The following is an 8,977-nucleotide window of genomic DNA, read 5'->3' on the forward strand; positions in this document are numbered from 1 at the left end:
ACAGCGATGCTCTGGCATCACTCCATATAGCGTGGGCGATCAGACTATCGCATCTTTAAGTCCCCGAAGAGGAATAACAATAACAGTGAAAATGTAAAAAAAAAAAAAAAAAAATACCTTAAAGTTCAAATCACCCCCCTTGTACCCCATTGAAAATAAAGATGTTTAAAAAATTTAAAAATTCAGCTCTATCAAAATATAAAAACAATTAGCCCAGTAAACACCGTAAGGCTATGTTCACACATTGCGTTTTCACTGCGTTTGGCAGCGTTTGTTTGCACTACATATTGCTTTCAATAGGTGAAAAACACTACTAAAACACTGAAAATTGCTACAAGAAGTGACATGAGGCATTTTGCAAAACCTATGGTTTTGTACAAAATACTGAGGACAAAAAAATCAAGCTGTGTGCGTGAGATTTCTGAAATGTCATAGACTTTGCTGCTACTGTAAAACGCAGCTGAAAATTTGCATTAAAAACGAAGCAAAAACGGAACATGTGAACGGAGCCTAATCAGAAAACAATTCAAGAATGTGAAATTTCCTTTTTTCTGGTTGCCACAATTCCACAAAAAAGCTGTAACAAGCGATTAAAAAGTCACGTGTCCTAAAATTGTACTAATAAAAACGTCATCTAGCCCTGCACAAAATAAGCTATCACACAGCTCCTTCAGCCGAAAAATAGAAACATTACTGGTCTCATAAGATGGTGACACAAAAACATTTTTTTCTCAAATTTCTATTTCTTTTCACTACTAAAATAATTTAAAAAAATGGACGCTTGGTTTCACCGTCTTCATACCGATGAGCAGAATGATGTTGCAAGGTCATTTTTATCACAAAATGCTAACCATAAAAACAATTAAAATCAAAAAAGTCAGAATTTATGGGGTTTTTTTTTCACAATTTCACTGAACTTGGAATTTGTTTCCCTTTTTCAGGTACACTATGTGTAAAAATCAATGGTGTCATTCAAAAGTACAACTCGTCCTGCAAAAAACAAGCCCTCATATGTCTATATCAGACCTGGGGAAAGTGAGGCCCATGGGTCACATCCGGCCCTCTGACTGTCTCAGTCCGGCCCACGTACCAAGACAGCCGTGGGGCTGGAAATCAGAGGTCCATGGGCCGCACATTGCCCGCCCGCTCGCTGTCTCTCCATCTGTGGCTCTGCGCTGCGCCGCTGACTCCTGGTGGAGGAGGGGCCTCCAGCCAATTCCTCCACCAATCAGCATGTGAAACAGCAGTCACAATGACGTCACTTCATCATGTCAGGGAACGTGCACCAGGGAACTGGACCGAGGTGAGTATGTGGGGTTCATTTTTTTCTCTCATGTGTATGGGCTATTTGGGTGGGCATGGGGAGGCTATGGAGGTGGGACATGGTGCTGCCCACATGGGGTGACATGGTGCTGCACATGCGAGGGTGACATGGTGCTGTAAATAGGGGGGGTAACATGCTGTACATGGTGCTGCATATGAGGGCGACATGTGGCACTTGGTGCTGCACTATCCTAGCCCCATGGACCACCATAGAAGCCTTTACCAAGGCCACAAGGTCCGACATGGCTTCTCAGTGTTTAGTCCAGGATGTGTCCAGCTATGTTCCAGGAAGTAAGAGGAATAAATTGACCCCCTGCACTTCCATTTATCCCTCCTTAATCCTACCCCAACCCTTCCCCTCCAATCACAAACCCCCACACTTATCCCAACTTTCCCACTCAAATTTTTACTCCCTAATCTCTGTATTTTCATGTGGTCTGCACGCAGTGGCGTATCCGGGGGGGGGGGGTGCGGGGGGGGGGCAGGCGGGGCATGTGCCCCGGGCGCAGCTGTCAGGGGGCGCCAGAGGGGCCGCCTGATGATGTGATGCGGCATTGAAGCTGAGCTGTCAAATAGCCAGGCTCCTCGTCGGCTCCCGGCCGGCACATTCTGCCGCCCGCCCCCCGCAGTGAGATAATAATCCCGTGCTGTGTCAGTGTGTGCTGCGCTAGTACAGCACCCGCCCGCCGGACCGGAGGTTCGCTTGCTTCAGTGCTTGGTGAGCCCCTTCCTTCAGTAGCGCCTGGCCGGCTGCGCCCCTGACAATCGCTGTGAGGCGCTGACCGCTGCTGGCACTTCCGCATCAGGGAAGTGCCAGCAGCGGCTGACGTCACACAGTCTGACTGAGTGTGTGACACAGGCTGAGGCTGCTTCGTCGTTGCGCCGCAGCGCCGGTGACTCGGTTCGGGTGTCGCCGGTCGTGCGCAGCTGCCAGCTGTTTAGGTGTTGTTGCGTTGGGCGGTGACATCTTCGGTGCCGGTGGTAAGTGCTCCAGACCGCGGCCGTGGGGACCGGGTGGAGCTGAACTTGAAGTTAGTTTGATGACACCGACGAGTCACCGCCTGCCTGCATGCATGATAGGGGGAGGGGGAGGGAGCAGCGGCCAGGGCAGGGGCAAGTTGCACGTTGCAACAACGCAAGCTGGGTTAGGGTATGTGACAAGACTGTCAGACTCACTGTTGTGAGAATGAGTCTGATGACTGTGATGGGGGCACAGATCTGGACATTATGGGGGCACAAATCTGGACAGTATGGGCCATAGTGTCCAGATTTGTGCCCCCCATAGTGTCCTGATCTGTGCCCCCATAGGCCATACTGTCCAGATTTGAGCCCCCATATGTCCAGATCTGTGCCCCCATACTGTCCAGATCTGTGCCCCCATACTGTCCAGATCTGTGCCCCCATACTGTCCAGATCTGTGCCCCCATAGGGACAGTATGGACAGTATGGGGGCACAAACCTGGACAGTATGGGGGCACAAATCTGGACAGTATGGGCCATAATGTCCAGATTTGTGCCCCCATAATGTCCAGATTTGTGCCCCCCATACTGTCCTGATCTGTGCCCCCATGTGTCCAGATTTGTGGCCCCATACTGTCCAGATTTACAGGAATGTACCTTGGCTCGGTCATACAGTTTCAATAGACTTAATGTTCAAATGGGGGAGGGGGGGGGGGGCGCCGAACTGATCCTTTGCCCCGTGTGCCGGAAAGGCTAGATACACCTCTGTCTGTACGACCTATGGGGCTCCCTGGTCTTTCTAGTATATCACAGCATTTCCTAATGGCAGAAGCCTCCTTTAGTACTACAGTTCTCCATCAATATTGCACAATTTATTCAGAAATGGCAAGACAAGAAGTTCAAGGTGCTGACTGCTGTAAAAACAAGTCTGCTCTGTCTTAGTGCCAGGTCCCACAGGTCATCTTCATATGTCTTTTGGAGTCTATTATTTCAATAGGTCAGAGCTGTTTTGGCAGCACAATGATTCAGCGTCACCAGGCTTCATATCAAGAATGATTCCCATCAACCACCATCTGACCTAAAACACTGATTGTTCCCAGGGCCGTCTTAACAGCATTATGAGTCCCTCAGCAAACCAGTGTGCTGGGGCCCCTACGACAACTATTCACAGGAATTAAATTAAATAGTTGATAATATTAATCCCATAACGACGTCCTCTGTACATGTATGGTGCTGTGGGAAGTACATGTTTCTGCAAACTGCCGGACATGTACTATGTCGGTAGTTCTGGTCACCGAGCTGCATCGGGCGGTGACCAAGTTAAAACAGCAGACCATCCCTGCATGTTGCCGATCGCTTTGATTGGCCCGTCAATTCTGACCAGCCAATCACAGAAATTTGACAATAAAGTTAAAAAAAAATTATGTGACATGCCGTGATTGGTGCTGTCTGAGACAGAATCAATCAAAGCAGTCAAAATGGATGGGGTGATCATGACCTCACCTCTGGTGATCAGCCCTTTTGGCGCCGATTGGCTGAACCATAGTTACTGAACCAATTGGCGCCAAAAGAGTTTAATTAAATTAATGATCGCCGCTCTGCACGTCATTTTTTTCTCAGATCTGATCTAATATTTCAATTTTTTTGGTGATCTGAAATAAATGTTTCACTGAAATGTGTGGCAAATATGCAAATAAATGGGAAATCAGGAGGGGGCAAACACTTTTTCACACAACTGTAGAATTTAGATGCCATTTTTTAATAACTTTAAACTGACACATAGTGGACTTAGAATGCAATTGTAACTTGATTTTATCACTTCATTGGTTTTCTCACCCTGTCTCTGACTAAAAAGTGTGCAGATCTCTTTTTATCTTTTTTTTGTCTGTGTTTAGAACTTTAAGATTTAAGTCAGTTATCTTCTCACATAACTTACCTGACAAAGCTGAATCCCCAATAAAAGTTTGAAAAATTAAGTAATTCTTGCGTATATCACTCAACAGTGCTGATATCAAGGGTGGCATGAGGGGGTATGAAATGGTGTAGGCCAATTTACAGGTATACCCTGCAGTATAAATTGGCCTAAGCATTATATACCTGGGATATAATCAAGCCTAAGCTGCTTTAAACCCGGGTATGGTCTAGACTAGGGGTATACTATGGCCTGTTTCACCGGGTCTTTTCAGAGGTGATTTTGTGTACCTGTCATAGATTGACCTAGACATATTTAATATTAATATGCAGAACATTATTGAGGCCACAGTAGTTGGGGGGCCCAGTCAGGGCTAATTCATCGTCGACCTGATGGGAGGTTACACCCTGCCTTGTGGCTGGGAGTGTGGGTTGTATTTTATTTATATTTGTGGTGCGGCTCGAGTCAATTAAGGACTGAGCTGCTGTTTACAGAATAGATTATTTATTATTGATTATTTATTATAATTTATTTATTAATTTTTTATTAAAACCCTTTATAAAACATGGCAGCATGTTTTCCCAACACTTGGTTTATGTCTTTTATTTTAATTAAGTTATGGTTATAGTTAATGTATATGTTTTATAACCCCACGTTAGCTCATGTAATAAACAAAGTGGGCACATGGGATTATAAGGCTTTTTGTGTGAATAAAAGTTAAGATCAGTGTGATTAATACTGTTTGTGCTTCTAAGTTCCTTAAAGGGTTAACCCTGTTGAGTTTTGGTGTGTATCTCATGACTGGAGAATCTTTTCCTGCCAGAATCCAGGAATCTCAGGATTGGTGGATCAGATGGAAGGAGGCAGTGGACTTTGATATTTAACCCTCCTGATGGCCAGCGACGGAGTATTGAAGATAAGCCGCCCAGCCGCCCCCCAAGCTTTTCATTTTGTTATATTTTCATTCTCGTGTGTTTTATTAGAGGGAGGATTACACCCAGCCTTGTGGCTGTTGGTTGTATTTAAATATTTGTGGTGCGGCTCAACTCAATTAGGGAATTATCCGCTTTTTACATAACTGATTATTTATTTATTTATTATGGTTTATTAATTGTTGATTAAAACCCTTAATAAAACACTGCTTCCTGTTTTCCCAACACTTATGTCTGTTATTTTAATTAGGTTATGGTTATAGTTATTGTGTAGCCTTTATAATCCCATGAATTATAGACATCACTGGACGTCTGCACAAAATTTCATCTGTCAGAACTAGGAAACTCCCCATAAGTGACTCCATTATGTAAACTGCCCACCCTCTCCCCTACATATTCAACTAGGTATGTACTGACTACATTGGAATATTGGATCAAATCGGACATGTGCAGGGCCCCATAGAATAACATTAGTCCTGGTGCGATCTTATGTTTTGTCGGATCACACTCAGACCAAAAATACGGTCATCTGCACGAGCCCTAAGAGTAATCAATTCAGTAACACTGAGTAGCTATACAGGTGCAGCACTTCCCTATAGATCACTTGAACCTTAGGGTTTGTAGTCACAGACTGAGGCCAGGGTCACACTTGCGAGTGCAATGAGAGAAACTCGCACGAGTCTCTCACATTGCACTGCCGCAAGCACTCGGGACCGGAGCGTGTGGCTGTATGTATTTCTATGCAGTCGCACGTTCTGTTCCTGAGAGCTGACGACAGTGCCGGGTATTGATGCAAGACTCGTACGAGTTTCTCGCATTGCACTCGCAAGTGTGACCCTGGCCTGACACTTTGCATTCCTATTTTTAATCAGCTTAAACACTGAAAGTCATCCACCACAGTCAGATTAGGCTTTTTTCTGTCCTTATGTGTTACGAGCTGTGCGCTCTGACCTTCTATTGTTACACTGTACAAGCCTAAAATGGTGCTGCTTGGCTGGTCCTCATCACTCTGCCTGTGATACCCCCCTTTGATTGGCTGCACTAGACCATGTGATGTGTTAGCTGCAGGGCACTATTGGGAGACCGCAAAGCGGCACTTGATGCCATTAGCCCATTATCTGAGTCTTCAGCCATATGTGAAGTGACGCCTGGCATTTTGGGTGAGGAATGGGGGTTACGGATCTTCTCAAATTGCAGCACAGACTCTTGAATTTATGGATACTGATGAATTTCACATAATTCAACTAGCTCATTTGAAAACAGAATTGCATCAGCGTAAGGGAACCATCTTTTTTAGGATTGAGGGTGATCCTAAGTATATAAAAGTATAAGTTTCTACTGATATTTATAGTATAAAACATGACTTATATTTGTTACTTGTTGGGGGAATTTTATCAAGAGCGACTATAAGCTTGCTGGAGTAAAGTAAGCCAAATTTATCAAGAAGCTCATGCTTCAATATTTTGGGCAAATTTTTGGGGCTGTTTATGCACCAGAAAATATAATCTGACACAAAATGAGGGGCACCTGTGCTAAAAGCCTTCAGAGAAGGACAGCTTCAAACAGGTGTTAAATGTGTGCAAACTTAAAGATACACTCAAGAAACTGTAACACTCCAGGAAGCCGGTTATTACAGTGATGTTGCCTTCCTTTCGGGGAGGGCGATATCATGCTTGGAGGCAAGGAGGATTCTCTTTACCAGGTAAGCACCTACGCACAACACATTCTGAATCCAGGCCAGAAGGGGGAGCTCAGGACCCGGATTCGGGGGAGCTTCCCTCAGCTTTAAGTATTCTGGTCTGGAGGAGGAGTTAGTTCAGTTGGAGAGAGACACTGAGGAGAATGGAAGTCTGGAGCAGAGAGCAGACTATGGGGCCGTGCAGCCAAGACTGAGCTGCAGCTCCAGGGAAGGACGAGAACCCGAGGGGTTGTTGTATGTAGTGGAGCCATTGAGGGAAGGAGCAAAGGAGTGGAATGGGCTCAGAGGAGAACTGTGACTGGGCACCCTAAGAGCTGAAGCACAGAAACCGGGCATCGGGAGCCCAAGGCTTTTGTGGTATTCTAGGACACAGCGGAGGGCTTAGAACTGTATGGGATTTGCCCACACCACACCTGGAGGTGAAGCAGCACCTGAAGAGCCCCGGTCATGATAGAGACCCTGTAAAACGGCTCAAGCTGCCCATCATATGGGTACCTGTTCTAAGACAGGAGTGAGAGGACTTTGTCAGCAAGCTATAAGCAGCAGGGACCTCGCATACTTGCGCGAGTAGGAAGGCTTACGGACCTCGCCTCGGTGAGGGGTCACCTTTGCCTCCAGGCCGGCCGGACCACATCACCACCCGTGCCTTTTATCCTGGACTATGGACTGCTTCTACCAGTAAACCAGGTACAGCCTTTACAACTCTGTGTCTTCCGTTATTACCGGCAACCCACCATCCTTTGCTATACACCTTGGAAGCCGTGGGGAACCCACTTCACCTGTGGGAAGCGTCACCATCTTGCTGCAACAACTTTCAACAACCATCTTGCTGCCCCAGAGGACCCTTTTAAGCAGCGTCGGTCCCTCTGACTGAGAACCACAGGTGGCGTCACGAATAGACTTTATTACCAATTTCCCTTTAAAGACTTTTCCCCATTTATTGAGTGCCCAGGGCCATGGACCGGGTCGCAGACACCATGACATCCCCTTTAAGAGCGCTCAGACCCGGTACGGAGTATCCCCATTTCCCTGGTGGGCGACTCAAAACCATAAATAGGTATATACCTTTGCACTAGTATGCCTTTCCCAGGAATATGTAGGACCCACAACAAGTGTGCTAAATTGCAAAAAAAAACTTTATGTATACATCAACAGCACAATATTTATATAGGGTTTTTTCAATTTACCACACTTGTGGGTCCTACGGGTTACTGGGATGGACATACTAGTGCAAAGATATATACCGATTTATGGTTTCTTGAGAAAATAAAATCTATTCCAGCTGTGGGCTGTTGTACATTTCAGCTACAAAGTATGGCCGGTTGTCTCGTCATTACAGTATATTTGTCATGTGGCAGTTGGCCATGACCCTTTACCATAGGAAAATGTTGGAGGTACTGTAAAAGGGGCAAAACCCATACCAGAATTAAAAGGTTGTTTTCATAATAGCATTATTTTTCACAAATCGCAGTGCATACTTATTAGTAATATATTGACTAAGCCCAATATAATATTCCTTTCCTATTCGTACACTACTAAAACTATAATTCCCAGCAGCACTCTGCTGCCAACCTTCCTCTCTCTCCTGTGAGCTCCTGACAAGCCGCACTTCTCTGAGGTGATTAGTCAGATGTGTGCTGAATCCGGCTGACTGATAAATGTATCCGCTCTGCTATCCTCAGCTCAGCTGCATCCACCACAGATATTTGTCATATTATCAACCTAATCTAAGTGTAGAATTCATGATTTTCTTCTGTTCACTGTACGGCCCTGTACACAGCTGAATGATTCTTTTGCCATCTACATTAATATAGCTGCCTTTGTGTTTTTACATAATTGTTATGTTGTCTGGTTTCCAGCAGAGTCCAACTAGGCAGTGCAGAGCTGAGGAAAACAGGGCTGAGCTGTGTTTAAAGCCTGAAGTGGCCAAATCAGTGATGTTAAACTGCAAATGCCACTTTGTTGATGCATATGGCAGAGGATTATCTTCTGTCAGAGCTGGCGGAATAATAGAGCTATGATGGAAGAAACCCAGCTGAGAGAGGCTGCACTCTGCATGATTGACCAGAGCAGTAAAACTACAGAAGGACAAATCCAAATGCAATTTACGGGTAAATACAACCTGAAGGAACATCCCAGAGCTATACTGAC

This window comes from Ranitomeya variabilis, chromosome 1 (genome assembly GCF_051348905.1).
Source record: "Ranitomeya variabilis isolate aRanVar5 chromosome 1, aRanVar5.hap1, whole genome shotgun sequence".
NCBI lineage: Eukaryota > Metazoa > Chordata > Amphibia > Anura > Dendrobatidae > Ranitomeya > Ranitomeya variabilis.